A 22,849-nucleotide genomic window follows, 5' to 3' on the forward strand; every position below is an offset into this window, starting at 1 on the left:
ATTGGCTTCCTTCAGCAGAGTTGTTTTGGTGACTCGACCATGCGATCGTATTTTTGTTCTTGGTTATTGCCCAACACATTTGGGACATCCCTAGTTATCATTATATGTAATTTGTTCTTAATTTTCAGAGAAGGGTTTGATATGTTCTTCCGCTTAATGTAAGTGAGAGCAGTTGGAATTAATTCAAATTTCAGTCTTTCTATGTGTTGCATTCAAGTTTTCTTTTCATGGGTGTACGGAAATATTTGATCTGTGTATCTAGTTAGTCATAGATTCTAGATATTTTAGTTAGTTTTATGTGTGACTCTAGAAAGGTATTCACAATTCTATATTTAAGAATTTTTCTTTTGTCTTGACCAACAATTTAAAATACCAAAGTTTGTTTAGTTGACGGGATTCACTCAGGATTGTTCCCAAGTGGCCAGTTGTTTCTGGCCTAGCCAGGGAACTAACCTAAAGCGAAATTTCATAGTTTTGTCTTCTTCAGTCTTACTAGAATACACACAACTATTTACAATCACCCATTTTCCTAAGAAAAATAGGGTCTGACCCTTGTAGCATGTTTAACTTATTAGAAGGGAACAAACCCACCCATTAAATACTAACCCTATGAATAAATTCTTGTGTTGAGTTTAGTTTACTCACAAATGTCCCAAATATCACAATCTGTAGTTACTCAATTGTGAAATACATTCACATTCACTTATGTTATTTTATTAAGGTTACTATTTAGTATACATGCTAGAACCCAACTCTCTTAATTCAACTACAGACACAGGATTTAATAATGAACACACATAGAACTAAAATATCCTTATAGATACAGTGTGTTAAATACTTATCTGATGTATTGGGTTATCTAAGAATCCATGAGGTAACCAAGCCACCCAATCCATGACAAAGGTAATTACGTCCTTTTCTCTCCCCCGAGAATCTTTGAACCAGAATAATTTCATTCCATCAGTGCCCCAACAAGGTCAATTCTTAAGCACTAGACACCCTTAGGCTCTAATTGGAATTGCTTCCATTTGCGCTTGGTCCAATTCAAGAATACCTCGTGGCAATGTCCTGCCTTCACCCCACACTCTCTTATGCAGGCATTCAATCTAGTTACTATTTTCCTCTCCTCCTGTTGCCTCCGGCTCCATTCTGATTTCCTTCCTAGGCTTCCCCCTTTGAGATAATCTGTTTTATGTCAAATGAAAATAAGGTAACTTATTTTGTAACTGTCTTGTAAAAGTTTTTTTTTTTTTCCAAGGTTCCCTCTGTGATTCTCAGATTACCTTCACTATTATTTGCATATAAATATATGTTTTAGAAATAAGAATAAGCATAATTTAGTTATCCAAAATTCACATTAGGCTTCCACTTAGCCTTTAAATCTTTTGTTTTGAGAAATAACAAAATTAAATTCAAGTAACTCACAGATTCAAAATCCCTAGAGGGACTTTACATCTTCCCCTCAGAGCATAACATCATCCCCAGTGTTATCTTGTCACTTCAATAAATCAGGATAATCTTCCTGCATAAAATGCTCACCTCCCAAGTAGCCTCTTCAAGGCGAAAGTGCCTCCACTACACTTTAACCTGGGTGATGGCTCGCCTCTGTAACATTGTTTCTCTTTGCTCGAGAATAAGCTGAGGTTCTACCGGACACTGTCCATCCAGCTCGACCTGTCACATAAACAATCGTCATAGTTAGCTCATATTAATCATCTTATCATTACTACTTATACATCATTGATTTTCCTTTCTTTTAAATGTTATGTGGATATCTTTCCAATGAATAAGATGTCTAGGATCATATACATATTTCTTCAGTAATGAAACATGAAATACATTATGAACCCTTATGTGACTAGGAAATGGTAAATGATATGCCATTGGTCCAATTCTCTCTATTATTTGAAAAGGGCCACAAAATTGACAGGCAAGTCTTGCACTGCTACCCCATCTTAAGTTACTTTTCTTTAGCTTAATTCGTACATATACATGATCCCTGACTCTAAAATCTAAATAAGTTATTTTCTTACCAGCATAAGCCTTCTTCCTATCTTGGGAAGATCTTCAATTTTATCGGAATTTTTTCATTGTTTGCTCCATCTCCATCAACATATCCAGTCCTAGTATTATTCTACCTTCAAGACTATTCTAGTTAATATGCATTTTTCATTTCCTCCCATACAACACCTTGAATGAGGTCATCTTTAACAATTCATGATAACTATTATTATATGCAAATTCAACGAGATGTAAATATTCTTCCCACTTGTTAGATTGTTGCATAACATGCATTATTACCATATATTGTAGTACTTGGTTCACACGTTCAGTCTTCCCATCCATTTGAGGATGGTGCGTTGTGCTGAACTGAACCTAAGGTCCCAATCCCGTGAAGCTGAACTGAACCTGAGGTCCCAATCACGTGAAGAGAGTCTTCTAGAACGTTGAGGTGAATTTTACATCTCTGACAGGTATAACTATTTTAGGTACCCAATGTAATTGAAACACTTCTTTCATAAAAATATCAACAATTTGTGTTGTTTTATAGGTAGATTGTACTGGAACAAAATGTGTTGTTTTACTAAGTTTGTCATCAATCAACATGATTGAGTCAATACCATATTTCGACTGCTTTTCAGATTTGTTAGTCTGATGGTCTTGCTGCCATAGGAATTTATATTCTGAGTCCCTTTGGCCTACCTCTTTAATCTGTTCTAAAAATTTAAATTGCATTTGATTATATAATCAAGTTCATATAGACAATGCAACCACCCGCTTAGTGCATCTGCAACACAATTTTCTATTCCCTTTAGATGCTTGATGTCAAATTCAACTTCTCTAAGGAATGCATCCCACCTCACTTTACGAACATTCAGATTGGGTTGCCTAAAATAACTCGTTAGACTATTATGATCTGTCATCAAATAAAATATCTTTCCTAATAAGTAAGGTTGCCAAACATTTAGTGCATGAATTAAAATAGTTAATTCCAAATCATATGCATAATACCTCTATTCATGCTCATTAAACTTCCATGACTCATATGCTATCACTTCTCCCTTTTGCATCAACACTGCTCCTATCCCTTCTTGACATCAGTCCGTGCAGACTACAAATTCTTTATTCGGGTCAACAATTTTTAATACAGGGGTAGTGGTTAGTAAATGCTTTAGGTGCTCAAAACTTTGCCGACATTCATTTTCCACTTGAAAACTCTCGATTTCTTTAGCAATGAAGTGATAGGGTAGGAAATTCAGGAAAATCCCTTAATGAAAGAGTGGTAGCACCCCACCAGACCGATGAAGGATCAGATGTTTGTGACATTTTTGGGCACAGGTGAGTCCATGATGGTTTTGATGTTTTTAGGATCAACAATTATACCTTCAACTGAAATGACATGCCCTAAGTATTATATTTGATCCTTATAAAAACCACATTTTCTAAATTTAACATACAATTAATGTTCTAGTAAAACTTGAAGTGCTATTTGTATATGTTCCTTATGCTCCTTAACATTTTTGGAATAAACTAGAATGTCATTTATGAATATTGGGGTAAGTTTATCCAGATATAGTTGAAAGATACCATGCATTGAACTCCTAAATATATTTCTTGCATTGGTCAGTCCAAACCGTAAGACCACAAACTCATAATGTCTGTAACAGGTTCTAAACATTGTCTTATAAATGTCCTCCTATTTTACCCTAATCTTATAGTAACCAAATAGTAAATCAATGTTAGAGAAAGTTGTGGCACCTTTGACTTGATAAAAAAGATTGTCCATTCAGGGAAACATGTACTTATTCTTGATAGTTAATTTATTAAGTTGATTGTAATCGATATAGAGTCTCAAGGTGCCATATTTTTTTCTTAAAAACAACATCGGAGCTCCCCAAGGTGAGACACTTGGACGAATGTACTCTTTTTCGAGCATCTCCTGTAACTGAATTTTGAGCTCGGTTAATTCAGGTATGCAATACAATATGGAGCCTTTGACACATGGGTTGCTCCAGGAATCAGCTCAATTCTAAAATCACTTTCCCTCTTTGGGGGTAGTCTTGGGATAGACTAGGGAAACACATCAACAAAATCTTGAATTACCAGTATCTTCTCTAAGGTAGTTTTTTCGTCTTTAGAATTAGAATATCCTACTTTAACAACATATATCATATAGCCTTTACTAACACATTTCTGTAATTGAGAGGCGGTAATGGGACATAGTTTTACCAACTTTTTAACCCCTTGGATTTCTCACCTGGATCATCCTCAGCGAGATAGCTAATAGGATGTTAAACATATGTTATGATCTCTACATCTAGAACTATTGCACAAAACATTGATTTGGTATGACCATTGTAATGTTAATAGGCTGTTAGTTGCTCTAAAATGCCCAATGTTGAGGGTCTATGATAAAACACAACTTCTAAAAGGCCCTAACAATGTTTTTTTAATTTTTCAATGTTTATATGGAGGTTTAGGCTGGATAACCAAAATCATACATAGTGTCTTGGTTCTATGTTTGCATAAATTTTTTCTTGATTAACATGATGGACTTTACATTTTTATAATGCAAGTTTGGCGGGCTAACAATTGGAGTGGTTGTCAGAAATAAAGTTTAGTTCATGAGGTAAGTAGTTCAAGGACAACATTTTGATGAATTTGAGCATGTATTGAAGATTTCATTACTCATATGACAACTCCACTAATGAACAAAGACTATTTCTTATAAATTTAAGTGTTATCTTCCTAGTGGTCACATAGGAAGATCATCATCCTGTGGAAACTTCTCTAAAGTTTAAACCACTTCTTCAAAAGTTGAAACCACTTCTTCTATGAAGAAATAAATATGCACATAAGTTAAAGTGGGAATGACCTTACATGAATTAAATGGTGTATATAACGTTCCACTAACAGTGGAACAACCATGAACATTGTCAAAAAAGTGACCAACACTCTTCTGTTAAATATTTTCTTGCCAAAGTCAGGATATTCCTCCTGTCTGTCTATTTCATGGGCCATGGTCTACTAATCGCATGCATCATGATAGATCCATAAGTCAAACATAGAATGTTGAGAGTCTAGTTGTAGGAAAACACCTATATTGAAGAAGAAGCTTATCAATAATAAGTTTGCAATAATTAGATGCAAAGGATGACAACAATAAAACACCAAAAATCAAGATCAAATAGACTGCCCGAAATTGCTCTAAAAATGCCAAGCTCAGGCATCCATCATCAAGTCCAAACCACTAGATCAAATACAAACATACACATAAAGAAAAATTTACAACATTGGTCACTAATGTATAAACCGTTGAGGCCATACCCCATATAGTAGCACCCTTAATGAAGTGTAGACATGAATACAAATGTGCTTTATTCAACGATTTAGGCTTTTTACAAATTTTGATGCCTCACACTATGCCATCAGTTCGATGGAAAATTAGAGGTAGATATGAAAAGAATGTGCGTAAATGAATTAAAGAAATATTAAAGGCATGGTGGATGACTCCAACACATCAACCATCATGGAGTGTTGGGGAGGCCCTATTGCATTACATGCCGAGAGATTGCAGGGTCATGCGAGAAGAGAATTTATACCAGACTGTATACCATCCATAGCTGTAAAACATCCAATAAGAGGCAGGCTTTGGGCACTTTTCAACAAACACCATTACACAAAGTCTAAAAAATAGTAATTTCTTGAATGAATTAATAATAGGTCATTGATTGCCAAACGAAAAGAATCTGCTTGTTTGTAAGTGCTTATGAAAGTCCCTTTCAAAGGGAGGATTATTAGTTGTGGCATATGTTTCTTTCACGATAATATTGTCATATAATTTCATTTCCAACACCTACCTTAGAGCAACAATTTCAAAGAAGGAATTAAAGAATCATATACCCTTCTTTATTTAATTAGATGTTGGAAATGCTATAATAATTATGTTGGAAAAGCTAATATCCCTCCTTATGAAAGGGATTTTGATACCCACTTACCCACCATCATATTTTGCAATAGTCATTGGAAATTGATTATCTAATTCCTTGAAAAATGGGGTTGACCATTGTTTCTTCCCTCCTATGTGAATTATTGTTGTTTGACTAGAAAGATGAGGGTCAAATTCCATTGATTCTTATTCCTTTTGGGTTGAATCTTCTGATTTTTTAGAATATGATATTATGGATTGAATCCATGATAAGCGCTATGTAAGTTAGGGAGAGGAAAAAATAGGGTGCTCAACTCCCACTAAAAAACACGTTCAAACCTCTTAAAGTAAACAGTTGTGGCTCCTCAGCAGTAACATTCCACTCACACTGAATGTAGAACCTACGAGATCCAAAGAAATAGGAGGGTCAATGGCAGAATGGACTTCTTTTATAGTGTAGTGAGGATCTTTAAAGTGCCCAAAAATACATGTTTGTCTATTGAATATATATGTGGTTGGTGAGTAAACTTCCCCATCTCTGCCTCATTCGGGTAGCAAACTACTAGCATACAGTAGGCCATCTGTCCATAAAACTATTCATGCATGGATGAAGAGAGAAGCCACTCGAGAAAGAAAAATAGCTTTGGATGTGGAGAAGGTATGGGCTTAGGAAAAATAATAGTGTTGGGCCTTGGTTTGGGGGGGCAGAGGGGATACATGTGAGTAGAATCGCTTCTCTCCTCACGATTCCATTACCCATTGCTATTGCAAGATGAACCTACCCACCTGTATTGAAATTCTCCTAGACCAACCTAGTTACTGATATGGTCCAACCACTAATAATATACACACAATATACACGCAATATTTTTTCTCGCAAAAAGAACCACGTTTGTTTTACCACAATATTCTTTCTTGCAATGAGCAACACGATTGTTTTACTGCAGTATTCTTTCTTGCAATGAGAAACACGATTTTTTTACCACAGTATTCTTTCTTGCAATCAGCAACACAATTGTTTTACCACAATATTCTTTCTCGCAAACCGGGTTATTAAAACAGGCATAGGATTATTAAAATAGGAATGGGTGCGGTGAAAATATGAGTGTGCGCTTAGGGTTCTACAAATGCCAATACTATCACCAAAAACAAAATAACTGATATTGCCAATACTGTCATCAAAGTCAAAATAATAACTGATATCTGGGAACTTCCCTCCCTTTTTAACATATTTCTGTCTACGAGCAAGCCTCCTCCCATGTGAGAATTTCCATTTGTGGGCACGCCACCAACTTCTAGTCAAACTTATTATGGATAGTCAAACTAATTTATTTTAATAATACATTTACTAAGGTATACATTTGATATATAAATAGGATAGTTGCTCCCAACATCTATACATTTAATATCTAAATAGGCAAGTTGCTCCCAATGTCTATACATTTAATATCTAAATAGGATAGTTGCTCCCAAATTTAAATAGTCTATAAAATTTCATTTTAATTTTTTCACTATATATTTACTTGTTTTAACAATAATGTAACTTTTCTTGATATATACTTATATTTTTCCCAATATTGAGAAATAAAAATAAAATAAAAGCCTTGAATTCATTGCAATAAAAAGAAAATAAAAGCTTTGAATTCATTGCAATAATAATAATGTCAGTGTAGCCATAGGCATCCATACAATAGAAAAATCAAATATGGAGAAAGAATTGTTTTCGACTCTAAAACATGTGCACCTTTGTAACATATGGAATTGGTCTCCACTCTAAAACATGTGCACCTTTGTACAATATCCCACACTGATCATGCCAATCACGATATTTTAATTTTAGGTATAATTTTTATTAATGCACATTGAGCAAAGTTCGTTAATTCGAGGACTAAGAGTCATGGTTAATGATATAATGCAGAAAAGCACTGGTCATTAATTCGATGGTGCAAATGCAATAAAGCACTAGTTAATGTTTATTGTTATGGTACATTACTGAACCCATACATTGTTATTTGAATTAATATTGTAGGAGGGTTTTACTCTTACCACTGAATTCAATCCTAATATGCTATTTAATGTTTATTGTTATGGTGCATTACCGAACCCATGCATTGTTATTTGAATTAATGTTGCAGGAGGGTTTTAATCTTACCACCGAATTCAATCCTAATATGCTGGTTAATGTTTATTTTTATGATTTATATATATGATACCCGGGTCACTATAAATGAATGCTAATACTAGGGGCGGCTTACATCAACCAAACCCTCCAGATATCCTAGCTATCATTCATTTGGAGCCGTTGGGAAACCCACCTGGAGATTGACGGTGTAGAAAGAATTTGCAGATCCTACGGTGAGGAGGAAAGCAAATAGTTAGTGTAACCACCGCCTCACTGTTGTGGCCTCCTCCTTCGATCATTTGCAACACACTGCTAGAACCATGGCTCTTCGGACCTGCAACACACTGCCATAATGATGGCTCTCGAGAGCTGCAACACTTGTGCCAGAACCATGGCTCTCCGAACCTGCAACACACTGCCAAAACCACCATGGCTCTCCAGAGCTGCAACACTTGTGCCAAAACCATGGCTCTCTGGACCTACAACACATTACCAGAACCACCATGGCTCTCTAGAGCTGCAACACTTGTGCCAGAACCATGGCTCTCCCGACCTGCAATACACTGATGAAACCACCATGGCTCTCGAGAGTTGCAACACTTGTGCCAGAACCATGGCTCTCTGGACCTGCAACACACTGTCAAAACCACCATGGCTCTCCAGAGATGCAACACTCGTGCCAGAACCATGGCTCTCTAGACCTGCAAAACATTGCCAGAACCACTATGGCTCTCAAGAGCTGCAACACTTGTGCGAGAACCATGGCTCTCCGGACCTGCAACACACTGCTAGAACCATGCTATAGATAATAATAATCTAGTATTACTGTTTACTCAGGGTTTTCGTGTACTTAGGAGGAAGGGTGTAAATTCCGGTGCTATTAGGGTCTCCAATCACTGATTGGCATTATGGTTACAGGGGCACGGTAGGATTGTTTTGCTACAATATTTTATCCTCTGATGAGGCAGCACTACAGGTTGCATCACTAATCATTCAATTTTGAGTTACAACTTTGATCTTTTGCATCTCGACAGTACAGTACTTGTGTCGTTCGCATTTGTTCAGGGGATAAATCCTCTGCTAGGCTAGCCTACCAGTGTGGCTAGTGGTTTATTGGTGACCACTTCCAAGTATACTCCTCAAGCACAAAAAGGAAACTGATATCTCAGTTAATTTGTTAGGGTTTTTAAAATTCCTTATGTTTGGAAACAATGGTAATCGATTTTCTTGGCTGGCTTAGCTACAAGCGAGTTTCACATAGGTGTTCACTTCACGCTATTGCTTCTCGACTTCTCCAGAATTTGTTACTCACCAAGCTAGAGTTCGTAGCCCTCACAGACCCAGGTTCCAACTGCGTATTTTTCTGTTGCTAGCTATGATTTGATTTCGAGTTATGGATGTTGGTTAGGGTTTTAAACCCTACTTGCACATGATAGGGTAGTTGTATTTATTCTTTGGTGGATGCCTTTTTCTAAATTTAGAACTAAATTTAGGCTAGAATATATCATACGCTAGTACCTTATAAGCTAGAATATATTATACCCTAATAATCTTCTAAATTTTCTGTAAGAAATGAATGTAATTCACATGTGTGTGTGAAATATAATCTTTTCCGTTTTCTAGTTGGTTATTGAATCATTCAATTTGGCAGCCTCGGATTGCTACCACCATGTAGCTTGGTAGGAGGCTAACCCTAGTTCCCTTGACGATTTACTACCCAATTTTCCTTCTGCTCCCCATGAACTATCAATTTTCCCCCTTATTCATCACATGATCGGCCTTTCCTTTAATATTAAGGTTCCTCAAACGGCATTTCTATTTACCTGATTCACTATTTACCTGATTCACTATTACCTGATTCTATTTCTATTTACCTGATTCACTATTTACCTGATTCTATTTCTATTTCTATTTACCTGATTCTAATTCTATTTCTATTTACCAGATTCTATTTCTATTCTATTTACCTGATTTAGTACTCTAAACATAACTTGTTTATATAATAAACTAGAAGACAAACATAATTATAATTAGTAGAAGTAGACATAACAAATCATAGTTTTGGGATCTTCAAAAATAAATAAGTAGAAGTAGACATAATCATAGTTTTTGGACGTTGAGAAATATAATGAACTAAAGGAAATATGTAGACAATATGAAAAAACACAAATTAGTTGAAGTATGAGAAGTAAAGAATTGCGTATGCGGCCATGATAGATTGCACAGCTGGCCTATCAAAGCGTGAAGATAAGGATGGTCCAAACAAACCAAAGCTCTGAATTCATTGCAATACTAATAATGTTAAAGCTCTGAATTCATTGCAATAATAATAATCCATAGGTATACAACATTATCTATATATAAATGATTATAAAATTCAAATATGCAGAAAGAACTGGTCTCACTCTCATTAAAACATCATGTGCACCTTCAATTCAGGGTGAGCTTTTTTGGAGCAGTGCATTATAATTTTCAGTTTTACTTCATGAGTCCGGAGAACTTCAAATATGAATAAACATAACGATTTACAATGACATTATTAATGATGACAACCTCAGACCAAAGAAACAATTAAGCACTATTAGCGTGCACAATTGAATTTAACCAACCATTTCCAATTTGGCCCCTTTCATTTTGTTTGAAAAGACTATACAGGAACATTTCATGACTGAAAAAAGCATTCTAAAGAATAGGTCTTGTTGAAAATATAATTTCAACTGCCATGCAGCTGAAAACCACCTGTTTTGTCGCACCGCCTTTCACGAGTTAGTGGTATTCTCCGGAGGGTCAGCGATTATGTAAACCAACTGACGCATGTCTACAGTAGTTTTGGAAAACAACTTTTCATCGGAGTGTAAACTTCAGCAAGTGGAGGCCGCGCGATATTGTTGTCAGCCATTGGATTAGATCTACGGTTGTGAACAAGCCAGCAACGTGGAGTTAATGTGAAGTGAAAGTTTTTGTTTGATTGTCGGCTTATCAGTGAATTAATTTAATGCATTTTACTATGGTCGTAAATGTTGGTAATGTTTTTTATTTGCTCATGAGAGTATGGCTCAAAAATATGTATTGTCATATGTTTTTTTTTGTTACATATGAAATGTTAAGTGAAACTCACAGCAGCGAATGAAAAGAGGAATTTTACAGCAGGTTGATTTGAGAATATGTAAATGCAAGGGAAGCATGCGCATGAGTAAAGTTACACAGCAGTGTAAGAAAATTTGTATGCAGAGAAAGTTTTTTTTGGTTAATATGAAATGTAATGCTCCGCAGCAAATGTAAAAGATATTTTTTCACAAAAGTAAATGTAAGAAATATTTTACACACAGTAGTGTAAAATTTCCAGAAGAGGCAGAGTAATTTTTTTTTTGTATGGAACTGGAAGTTTTTGGTGAATCCCTCAGTTAATTGGAAGATCCTTTTGTAACAGGCAGTTTTATTAATGAATACAATTTTTTTATGAGTGTGTGAAACTCTATTCTTTAGAAATCAAGTTTAGCTTCCCTGTGTTAAGATCATGTGTTAAAAACAGAGCATTCTTCTCTGTTCCTTTTTGTTTTGGAATTAAACATAAAATTCCCAAAAGTGGTATCAGAGCTTGTCAAGGCTCTTTGAAGGTGTCAAAGAAGCTGAAGGAAGGTTTCTTGCTGCAACATCTTCTCTAGTAGAGTGAAGACTCATTCAAGGTATTTCTAAAGTTTTTTTGTCGAAGACAATCAATGATTTTTAAATACACAGTTAGGTATTTGAAGCATAGTTAAGAGTGCAAGAATGGCTGGCTCCAGCACAAGCACTAGCATGGGTATCATTAATACTCAACTCCCACAGTTTAATGGGAAAAAATATGACTATTGGGAAATAACCATGAAGGATTTTCTTGCCTCACAAGATTTATGGGAATTTGTTGAGGATGGTTTTAAAGAACCAACAGATGAAAATGAGTTTAATAGGTTAACACAGGCAGAGAGAGATCTGTTGAAGAGCTATAAGAAGAATGACCCAAAAGCCCTTGTATTTTTGTATCAAGCAGTGCATGAGAATGTGTTTCCAAGGATAGCAGCAGCCAAGACATCCAAAGAAGCATGGTAAAATCTCAAGACAACCTATCAAGGCATGGAGAAAGTGAAGACAACAAAACTACAGTTGTTGAGGAGAGATTTTGAGAATCTTTGCATGAAGGAGTCAGATAGTATTGACTCATTCTTCACACATGTAATTGGTCTGGTCACACAGATAAGGTCTCATGGAGAGATTCTTGAAGAAAGGAGGGCTGTGGAGAAAGTGTTGAGGGTCCTACCCTCAAAGTTCAATGTGATTGTCACCACCATAGAAGAGACAAAGGATCTCACAAACTTCACAGTTGATGAACTACATGCATCACTGATAACACATGAGCAGAGATTGAGTAGAAATGAAAAATCATCTGTAGAGCATGCCTTCAAGACCCAGATGTCGTTTGGAAGAGGAAACAGTCAAGGCAGAGGAAACAAGAGACGAAGAGGAAGAAGCCAAAACAAAGGTGGAAGAAACAGTCCAGCAAATGCTCAAGGAAGAGGCAGCAATCCAAATCAAAACCAAGGTCAAGGAAGCAGCCAATAAAGTGGACAACATCATGCTCAAGGACAAAGGTATGATAAAGCCAATGTCCAATGTTATTATTGTAAAAAATATGGGCATTATGCAAATGAATGTAGGAAGAAGCAACATGATATGAACAATAGAACTAGTGCAAATTCCACTAGAGGAAATTATCAACGAAAACAATTTGTTTTTAGCTTGTAATATGGCTGAAGAAAAAAGTGAAGATGTATGGTTTCTAGACTCTGGTTGCAGTAACCATATGACAGGAAACATAGCCCTGTTTTCTATGTTAGATCAGAATGTGAAGTCAAAAGTCACACTAGGCACTGATAATAAAGTTTCTATTATGGGAAAAGGAGAAGTAAAGTCTTAACAAATAAAGGAGGAAAGAAAACCATATCAGATGTTTATTATCTTCGTGGAATGAAGTGTAACCTCTTAAGTATTGGACAACTTGTTCAAAAGGGTTACAATTTTTTCTTTGTGAATGATGTATGCACCATCATGGATAGAGCACCCAGCAAGAAATGTATTGCTAAAGTGAAGATGACAAGGAACAGGATGTTCCCTCTCAGAATGAAGGCAAATTTAAAAAATAAAGAAGTAATAGCAGCAGTGACTCAAGAAGCTTTCCAAAGCGAACCAAAAGATGAAAACTGGTTGTGGCACTTGAGATTTGGACATCTCAACTTTGGAGGTCTTAACTTGTTGAGTAGAAAATGAATGGTAAGAGGATTACCATTGATAGAGAAACCAGACAACCTTTGTGAAGGTTGTATCTTGGGGAAACAACACAGAGAAAGTTTTCCATCAGGAAAAAGCATAAGGGCAAAAGCACCCTTACAAATTGTTCACTTAGATTTATGTGGACTGATGCAAACTTCATCACTTACAGGCAGCCACTATATTCTAACATTCATTGATGATTTTACTAGAAAAACTTGGGTTTATTTCCTTAAGTACAAAAGTGAAGTATTTGAAAGATTTTGCAATTTCAAAGCACTTGTGGAAAACCAAAGCCGGCTACATATCAAAGTTCTAAGAACTGATAGAGGAGGTGAGTATATCTCCAAAGAATTTCTACAGTTTTGTAGAGAAAATGGAATTCATAAGCAATTTACAGCTAGGTACACCCCGCAGCAAAATGGAGTTGCTGAAAGGAAGAACAGGAAAATCATGGATATGGCGAGGAGTATGTTAAAGGCAAAGCGTTTACCAAATGATTATTGGGCTGAAGCTATACATTGTGCAGCATACATTTTCAATAGATGCCCTACAAAAGCAGTCATGAACAAAGTGCTAGAAGAAGCATGGAGTGGGAGAAAGCAAGGAGTCACCCACATGAAATTTTTTGGATGTGTGGCTTATGCACACATTCCAGATCAGCTAAGGAAGAAGTTGGACAACAAAGGGGAGAAATGTATTTTCATTGGATACAGTGAGGAATCCAAAGCTTATAGGTTGTATAACCCATCCACCAAGAAGCTTATTGTGAGTAGAGATGTTCAATTCATTGAGGAGGAAGCTTGGGATGGAAGCATAGAGAAAACAGTGAATGTTAAAAACTCTTTGTCACATAATGAAGATGATGAAGAGATGGCTGAAATACATCCCCAAACAACAGCACCAACACAAGGACAACAAGGGACACCCTTGAGGAGAAATGAAAGTGCTTCTCCAAGCACACCACAAGGAGGAAATTCAAGTTCTTCTTCAAGCACTTGCATGCCAAGTGAAAGAGGTAAGAAGTTCATAAATTTAAGTGACATTTATGAACAAGAGGCAGCAAATGAAGGTATGAATTCCTTGTTTGCATTATATTGTCATGTTGATGACCCTATTCATTTCGAAGAAGCAATTAAGGATAAGAAATTGATAGAAGCTATGGATGAGGAGATCAATGCCATAGAGAGAAACAAGACATGGGATTTAGTTGAACTACCAAAAGGAAAGGGAGTCATTGGAGTTAAATGGGTCTACAAGACCAAGAGTAATGCTGAAGGCAAAATAGAAAGACACAAGGCAAGATTGGTTGTCAAAGGATAGAAGCAGCAGTATGGGAGAGACTATGAGGAAACGTTTGCATCGGTTGCAAGAATGGAAACAGTGAGAGCAGTGTTGCCCATAGCAGCACAAAACAAGTGGAAAGTTCACCAAATGGACATGAAGTCAGCATTCCTAAATGGAGCGTTAAAGGAAGAGGTCTAAATTGAACAACCTCTAGGCTATGAAAAGAAAGGCCAAGAGCACAAAGTGTGCAGATTGAAGAAAGCTCTTTATGGGCTGAAGCAAGCACCAAGAGCGTGGTACAGTAGGATAGATTCCTATTTACTGGAAAATGGATTTGAAAAGTGTGAGGGAGAACACACCCTCTACATTGAAGAAAAAGATGGTAAAATTCTAATTGTTGTGTTATATGTTGATGACGTTATTTTCACAGGTAATGATGATTATCTTATGGAAATTTTCAAAACAGTCATGAAGGAAGATTTTGAAATGACTGACATGAGTTTTCTGAGATACTTCTTAGGAATAGAAGTAGAACAAAATGAAAATGGGATTTTTATCTCACAAGGGAAATATATTAATGAAGTGTTGGAAAGATTCAACATGCAGGAGAGCAAGGCAGCAATCACTCCCACAGTGATGGGATTAAAACTCGGCAAAGAGGATAGCAACAATGATTTTGATTCTAGTTTGTATAAGAGAATAGTTGGTGGCCTCATGTATTTGACTGCAACTAGGCCGGATATAATGTTTGCTATTAGTTTAATTTCTAGATTCATAGAGAGGCCAAAAGAAGCACATTGGCAGGCAGCAAAAAGGATTCTGAGGTATTTTAAAGGTACTAAAAGGTTTGGCAATTTATATACTGCTTCAGAATGTTCAGATTTAATTGGATACACTGATAGTGATTGGGTTAGAAGTGTAGATGATCGGAAAAGCACATCTGGTTATGTTTTTCACATGGGTTCAGGAGCCATTTCATGGGCTTCTAAAAAACAGCCTATTGTAGCATTGTCTATAGCAAAGGCTGAATATGTGGCAGCTACAACAATAGCATGTCAAGCAGTTTGGATGAGAAGGAGTTTAAGGAGCTTATGACAAGAGCAAGTAAAAGGAATTGTGATTTTTTGTTACAATAGCTCAGCTATTGCATTATCCAAGAATTCTATGTTTCATAATAGAACGAAACACATTGACACAAAGTTTCATTACATTAGGGAATTGGTAAACAATGGAGAAATTGTTTTAAAACATTACAGGACTCAGGAGCAGGTTGTAGACAGTCTAACCAAGCCATTGGGATAGAAAAGTTTTGAGTTTTTGAAGAAATGTCTGGGTATGACTGATAACCCAGCAGTTGAAATTAAAGGGGAGTGTTGAAAATATAATTTCAACTACCGTGCAGCTGAAAACCACCTATTTTATCGCACTGATTTTCACGAGTTAGTGGTATTCTCCGGAGGGGCAGCGATTATGTACACCAACTAACGTGTGTCTACAATAGTTTTGGAAAACAACTTCTCATCGGAGCGTAAACTTCAGCAAGTAGAGGCCGCGCAATATTGTTGTCAGCCATCGGATTAGATCTACGGTTGTGAACAAGCCAGCAATGTGGAGTGAAAGTTTTTGTTTGACCGCCGGCTTTTCAGTGAATTAATTTAATGCAATTTACTATGGTCATAAATGTTGGTAAGATTTTAATTTTAATGTTTTTTATTTTCTCACGGGAGTATGGCTCAAAAATATGTATTATCATATGTTTTTTTTTGTTACATATGAAATGTTATGTTACAACAGGTTGATTTGAGAATATGCAAATACAAGGGAAGCACGCGTCTGAGTAAAATTGTATGCAGAGAAAGTTTTTTTTGGTTAATATGAAATGTAATGCTACGCAGCAAATGTAAAAGAGATTTTTTCACAACAGGGCAGGGGCCGCCAATGGAGCCTGTTGATTCTTTTACTATGGAGGCGCCACCGATGGAGTCTGTTGATTCTTTTACTATGGCTATGGAGGCGCCTCCGATGGAGTATTTTGATCCTTTTACTATGGAGGCTCCCGCGGGACAAGCCAATTCTCCAATATAGCACGGCCGACTCTTCGTGATCTTTTGTAGACCAACAATAATGTCACGACCGCGAGTACTATGAGTAGTACTAGAGCGAGTGACACACTAATGACTACCGTCCAGAATTTGAATGGATTCTTGGGGTAGGATTTTATTGCACTATTGCAGAGTCCAGAATTAAAGAAAGTTGCGGGACCAAATTTCTTGACGTCCGCATCATTGGCTCTTCCTGAGAAGTTATTGAAAGAAATATTCAGAAATTGCAACTTGTGGCCAACATCAATTGTGAATGGCCCAAAGAGGTTATTACAGGAAAGATCGAGATAGAGTAAGGAACTAATTCGAGCTAGAGAATCAATAGTTCCATTCCAATTACAGTGGGATAGATCCAGGTATTTAAGCCTACTTGATTCTTCTTTCTTGACAACACTAGTGGTGAAGAAATTGAAAGCAAATTATTTCCAGCCAGAGAAATCTTGGTGATGCTCTCCAAAGTGAGCAGTTGAGCAAGTACCTTGTTACCCATAATCTTGTTGTGGGATAGGTCGACAACCATAAGTTTTCGAAAGCTTGCAAGATTCAGCGCATTGTCAAATGTACAGAATCTGTTATAAGAAGCATTCACCATGTGTAACACTGAGAATCTTAGAAGGACATTGAAGTTGAGGGTTCCTCCCAATGCGCTCCTCGGCAAATTTAGGGATGTGAGCGTTGTCATCTTCCATACGTCCTCTCTTAAACGCCTCGAGAGAGAATTGTGTGAGTGGTAGAGCATTTTAATATGGGGTAATTTAGAGAGCACCCGCCAGTTCACCATTCCCGATAGCTTCCGTGAATTTAATTTAATTTCTCGGATACTACTGTCACACCTCCTCGCACTCCCGCAAACGTCCGAGACATTCAATCCTGACACACTCTGAAAAGCCATTTAGATGATGTCAATTTCCGGATCTTTCGCCAAGACATTGAATTCAGAGTCCATTTTTATGATTTGGATGTCGGAATCGTTGGTCGAAGCGCGTCCAGGAATATTAGACAAGAGAATCATCAGTAATAGCCAAAGTGCAAACATTGCAATTTCCATTGAATATTTCAAAACTTTAAATACATCCGTTCCTTAGCTTTCAGAAGAAAGGTTGTTCTGCAAACAGGATCAACATGATCAGGATTATTTATTTATTTGTGTGCAATTAAAGAAAGACGATGAGAAAAAATAATGGTGCCTAGGCCTACCTCACTATTCTTTCTCACAAACAGGAACATGATTGTTTCACCGCCGTAGTATTCGTTCTTGCAAACGGGATTATTAAAGCAGGCACAGGAACAATAGTATTCTTCTTGCAAACAGGATTGTACAGGCACAAGAGGTTTATTAAAACAGGAACGAAAATTTGAGTCCGCACTTAGGGTTCTGCCAATGCCAATACTGTCATCAAAATCAAAATAACTGATATTGCCACCAACATCTAGTCAAACTTATTAACTTATTGTGGATGGTCAAACTAACTTACTTTACTAAGGTTTAATATCTATAAAATTTCATTGTAATTTTTTCACGGTATATTTACTTATTTTAACAATAATGTAATTTTTCTTTATTTTGCTAACGTTTAATATTTATAAAATTTCATTGTAATTTTTTCACTGTATATATATTTATTTTAACAATAATGTAATTTTTCTTGATATATAATTATTTTTTCACCATATATTTACTTATTTTAACAATATTGTAATTTTTCTTATATACATTTTTTATTTTTTTATATACAATTCATGCCAATATAATCAATAACTATACAAATTTACATGCTTAATTTTTTATTGAAATAAATATATATAAATTGACAAACTTAATTATATATATATATAACGGCTTATTCTGAAAATCAATTTGCCTCTTCTCACAATTTGCTTAGAGTGTTTCAATTTCTCCAATAGCATATTCTTGTTTTTATTAATAAAATATGTATATATATAATTTTAATGTTAATTGGAATGAAAGTTTCTTTTTAATAGTGTGAGAAACTTTTTAGTTTTTGTATTTCAATTCCTCCAATAGCATATTCATAAAACAAACTTAGCATTTTAATATCTTCTTAATACAGGATTAGTTTGTACTTTCTCTTCTCAAGTTTTAGATAGAAGCTTATGAATTCATTCAACTAAGATGGATTAGATTATATATAGTATAAATATTTACTAAAAAAGACTTCAGTAGGATTGAAACAATGATAAGTATTCACATCATATAGCGATCTTGAAACATGGATTATTTTAAATTATATATTTGATTTTTTATTAACAAATAATTTATTTAATACTTAATTCACAATTTGTTTTGCTTTGATTTGTTTTGTTTTGTTTTTTAGCTTTATTTATTTCGTTTTTTTAACTATATTAATCTATTTGATAAATGTTTAAGATTCATTTTTATTTTTAGGTTGATAGGCATTTATTATTTTTGAAATAAGATGGAAGAGAGTGATATATTTAATAGTTGATTTTATTTTGGATGGTGGAGATATATATAATAGTTGTGTCTTCTTTTAATCTTTGTAATCCAATAATTTGTTAATTATGAGATTAAAGATGTTGATATAATTTTCAGCGGAGAGATTCCCGATGAATGGTGATTCTTATCAATGTTCACCATATGTTACTAATTATGCTTAGTATGGGAGAGATGTTATGTGCAAGGAAGCATTGGATCAGAAAATAAAAATTATAAAAAATAAATATGGATCTATTAAGAAAAATAATAAAAATAATAAATCCATAACAATGATTCCTCTTGAGTTGATGACTTTCCTATATTTAAGAAAAATAATAAATCTATGACAATGCTTCCCCTTGACTTGAGGGTTGTTATGACAAGCCTCAACTAGAATGTTATTGCATAGTTTAGTACCATTGAGGGTTTTTTGGAAGAAATTAATTCAAATATGAGAGTGAGGTAAAGGTGTTCCTTGTCGCTTAAATTTTTTTCCATATACATTGATAAGCTAGAAAATTGTTCGGAAGATGCAAGTCATATTGGGCTCATGCTTGTAAACAAGCCTAAGAATAAACTCCATGAACAAAAATTGATTGCATCGATGTTGAATTCATTCATTTATACAAAAGTAAGGTAGGTACGAGTCAAGTTTGTCTTGGTAACTTATTAACAGAAAAGTAAAACTATAAATTAACTAATATGGTACAAAATAATCTCGAATGATTAGTTAACATTCCTCCCTTAATTAATTTCAAGGAACATTTGACATGCCATTTAACATTATGATTTTTCAAACTTTCCACGTCCTAGTGCTTTGGTAAAAGTATCTTCGATCTTCTCTAAAGTAAGAAAATGTGTAAGATGAATGGCTTTGGCCTATGCATAATGTCGAGTCAAGTGATATTTGCTACTTTGATCACGAAATTTAGGATTATTGGATAATTGAATTGCAAAAAAGTTTTCAATGAATAGAGGAGACGAAGTCTTTTGTTTCTTTTGAAAATATTCAACTATTTTGTGAATCTAAATTATTTCCTTTGTAGCTTGATTTGCTACAACATAGTTGACTTAAGTTGTAGAATTAATAGGAACATATTGCTTTCATGATCTGCAAGTGATAGTTGTTGATTTAAGGTTCATCAAATAACCAAAAGTCAAGATCCCATGCTCCTTATCTCCATCAAAATCTAAATTTGAATAACCAATGTAATTTTAGTCTGAAACTTTGGAATATTTGATGCCATATGATTAAGTGCTTTCTCAATATTTGAGCACCCATTTTGCTTGTTACGATCTAATGGCCTTCAAGGGTCGTAATGTTGAGTTGGTAGGGATCATTTATGCATTGAAGATGTGTAACCACTATATTTTAGGAAGGAGGTTTGTCCTTATGAGTGATTACAATGGATTGAGGTACTTATTTTATCAACCTAATCTAAATTCCAGTGAAGCTAGATGGTTAGTTACTATCAGTCAGTTTGAATTTGAGATTAGGTACATTAAGGGAAAAGATAACACGATTGCAAATGCTTTTAGTAGAAGAGCACAGGTGAATTACATTGCAAAAGTGAGTTCTTTTGGGACAAACTTGTAGGAGAAAATCTTGCAACTAGTACATTAGGATGACAAGTACCAACAGCTTAAGCATATGTTACAACAACATGATACACGCAATAGGGATGAGAAGTATCATCTTAGATGGCTTGGTAAAAGTAAGAAACAAGATTTATGTGTCAGATGATGGCGATATTAAGAATCTTATCTTGAGGGAATTTCATATTAAGTTGTATTCACGTCACCCGAGATATCAAAATACATTGAGAACAATTTAGAAATTCTATCATTGGCTGAACTTGAAGAAATAGGTGGTTGAGTTTGTTGCGAGATGTTTGGATTTCTAGCAGGTACAAGTAGAGTGTAAGAATCCAGGTGATTTATTGCAGCCAATTATGATTCCATAATCGAAATGGGAGGTCACTTCCATGGATTTCATTACAGGTTTTTTGAGGACATTAAAGCAACATAATTCCATCATGGTTATGATTGATAAGTTAAGTAAGGCAGCTTACTTCATTTCAATTCAGTTATGAATTCAGCAAGTGAGGTAGCTCATATTTTCATGAGGGAGATAATGAGATTTCATGGTGTTCCTAAGAAGATTTTATTTTATAGAGATGCCAATTTCACTTCCAGGTTTTGGAAGGAGTTTTTTCCAGGCCTGGGGATAAAGTTAGCCTTTATAACAAATTATCATTCATGGATCGATGGATAAACATAGAGGGTTTATACAATTCTTGAGGACAAGCCTAGGGGCCACCATGCGCCCTCTCAAAGGTCATGTAAAAAAATTTGGAAGGTCGGCGGAATCGAACCGCGACCTCACCCACACAAGCACCGTGCTTTACTGCTATACCAAAATCGTGTTTCTTAACCAACTATGGGCGCAATTTTCATTTAACGAGTTAAAATGTGGCAGTTGGGTAAAGAGTGGGCCAACCCCTACCGCATGTGACCAACACCTTAACTGGAGGTCGATGTTTATTGCTAAACATGCGCTTAATGTGATAAGTGGAGTTTAACAGTAATTAAACCATCATTATCACTTAATTAAGTGCGGATTTAGTTGGTGGTAGTTTTGGTAGGTTAGACAAATTTGACAATGCTTCGTTTTTCATGGGTTTAACTGGAGTCTGTACAGATTTGGTGGCATTTTCCTAGGGAAAACTAAAGAGCCACAACTTCAAAATTCGACCAATTTTGGCTAAAAAAGAGTCATTCCTAGATGATTTGGATTCTCTAAACACAATGGAATAGGTTGCGGAGGCACAAGGCACTTATGTACGTGATTTTGCTACGTTGAAGTTTAATAAAACCTAGGGCCACCCAGGGAGGAGGTCAAGCCTAGATCAACTGATGTCCAATTGCAGAGCTTGGGTAGTCATTTTTTGGGTTTTTTGGTCTTCTGAATCCAATCGAGAAGGTTGCAAAGCCATTGGAGCACTGAAGGTGCATGTAATTAGAGAATTGACAAATAATCCAAAGAAGGCCTAGCCATTAGAGCAGGTCCAAGGAGATGTAGCCCAAGAGGGGTGAAATACTTTATCATCTTTGTGTTATGAGTTGCTATGTTTTACTTATCTACAATTTACTTCTTATGTATGTTTTTTAAACAACTAATTAACCTCATAAATTTCTCATAAAAGACACTCAACACTTGACACATAATTCCTCACATTTTTTGTTAATTTGAGATGATACTAAACACATTTTTTTTAATACTAATGAGGGATCTTGCATAGAATTAGCAAGTTTTCCCAACATTCAGATAAAGTTGGTATCAAAGCATTGTTAGCTCATTTTAACCCTGAGATGGTTTTCCAAGGTTAGTTAGAAAATTAGTTATTGTTTTTGTATTTGTGCAAGGAGAATTTAACTGTGTGCAAATTTATGTGTGTAAGCTGAAGAAGGGAGATGGTCTGAGATGCTTCTTTGGTGAGAAACGTTTTTAAGATTTGTGAAGATTTTTGATGCATTACAAGTGTGATGGCAGCTTCAGAAGTGATGTTTCTAATCCATCTTCCTTAGCAAGACTCTTTGATTTAGAGATGTTGCAAGAGCTTATCATCATGAGAGATATGGTGCAA

This window comes from Pinus tabuliformis, chromosome 7 (genome assembly GCF_031772625.1).
Source record: "Pinus tabuliformis cultivar Carrire ecotype Pingquan chromosome 7, CPIR1, whole genome shotgun sequence".
NCBI classification, from domain to species: Eukaryota; Viridiplantae; Streptophyta; class Pinopsida; order Pinales; family Pinaceae; genus Pinus; species Pinus tabuliformis.